Consider the following 1,886-nt stretch of genomic DNA (forward strand, 5'->3'; position numbering starts at 1 on the left):
GTGTGTGTGTGTGTCTGCTGGGGGCCTGCCCCCAGCCACACCGTGGAGGCTTGGAGCAGGCGCCCCTCTGTGTTGATCTCTCAGGCTCCTGGCCTCCACTGCGTGTTGTACTCTCCCTTGAGCTGTGGCCATGGTGGGTTGCTGCCTGCAGGCCGTGCTTTACTGCTCACGAATCGCCGGATTGCCGTGGAGACCCGGGGGCAGGCTCACGTGGGTGCTGCCTGCAGCTGCACTTTCCTGTTCTGTGATCGCCATGGCGACTCAGGAGCAGGCCCACCTGGCAGCTGCCTGCCCTCTGCACTTTCCTGCTCTGGGATCGCCATGGTGACCCAGGAGCAGGCCCACCTGGGGGCTGCCTGCAGGCCACTCTCCTGCACTGGGATCGCCATGGCGACCCAGGAGCAGGCCCACCTGGGGGCTGCCTGCAGGCCACTCTCCTGCAATGGGATCGCCATGGCAACCCAGGAGCAGGCCTTGCTGGGTGCTGCCTACAGGCCGCACTTTCCTGCTCACCAATTGCTGGATCACCACGGCGACCCAGGGGCAGCACTTTCTTGCCCTCAGATTGCCATGGGGTCCTGGCTGGCAGCGGGGCTTAGGTGGCACATGGGGGTCATGGCTGGGGCGGGGCTTAGGCGGCACACGGGGGTCCCAGCTGGGGGCAGGTCTTAGGCAGTGCGGGGATTAGGTGGCACATGGGGGTCCCAGCTGGGGGTGGGGTTTAGGCTGTGCAATTGCGCTGCCTAAGCCCCGCCGCCCAGGGCTGCACACAGGGCCTGGATGGCGGCTCTCGCTGTCCCGCCCTGCCTGCAGTATGCAAATTAGCCGCCATCTTTGTTGTCCTGGCTGGGGTTGGGGCTTAGGTGGCGTGGGGCTTACGCAGCACACGGGGGTTCTGCCTGGGGGCGGGGCTTAGGTGGCACAGTGCTTAGGCGGCTCATGGGGGTCCCAGCTGGGGGCGGGGCTTAGGTGGCACACGGGGGTCCCGGCTGGGGGCAGGGCTGCACACGGGGCCTGGATGGTGGCTCACGCTGTCCCGCCCTGCCTGCAGTATGCAAATTAGCTGCCATCTTTGTTGGCAGCTAATTTGCATATCGCGCTGATTAGCCAATGGGAGGCGTAGCGAAGGTACAGTCAATTACCATCTTTGTCTATTATTAGATAGAATGGTCTGACATTCATTTCTCTTCCTCATTCCTCCTGTTTAAAATTTTCTAGAGTAAGTACAATGCCATTTCTTTAACTATTTAGTGATCATCCAGAAACAAAAGTATAGCACAGAAAAATAATCTTTATTATATTGTAACTAGAAACAGATCAGATAGCAAGTTCACAAGGTATTTTTTATTTTTTTTTTATGATCAGGCTTCAATAACAATAATCAAAATGAGTCTCAGTTGCACAGATATTTTGGTCACTATTATAATCTTCAAGGGCACAAAAGCCAGCAGCGTAAACTACTATGTAGGTAATGACTAGGAGAGTTTCCCATGGGCCAAAAATGTAGATCACTGCATTAAATTCTACCCTTGTATTTTCTTAATATTCTTCTTAAACATTGAACAATTATTGTTACTCAGCAAAATATCAAACATGCACATAGTATTCCTACAAGAATACTATCTTAATATTGTCAGTATTAATACCAAGCTATTCTTTCCCCCAAATTCAATGAAACATGGTTCTATTACCCATATGTATGTGTGTTAGTGGTAATATGCAAACTTGATTTTGTTTTCAAGGTTAAACAGCAGATTGACTTTGCATTTGGTGACCAGCTGTAGATCTTATCTATATTATAAAAGACCAGTGGCCCTAACGCCGTAACACCATAATGACTGGTCACCAGGAGTTGCATGGAGCACCTCTTGGGCCCTCCCCCCACC

This window comes from Myotis brandtii, unplaced genomic scaffold (assembly GCF_000412655.1).
Source record: "Myotis brandtii unplaced genomic scaffold, ASM41265v1 scaffold404, whole genome shotgun sequence".
NCBI lineage: Eukaryota > Metazoa > Chordata > Mammalia > Chiroptera > Vespertilionidae > Myotis > Myotis brandtii.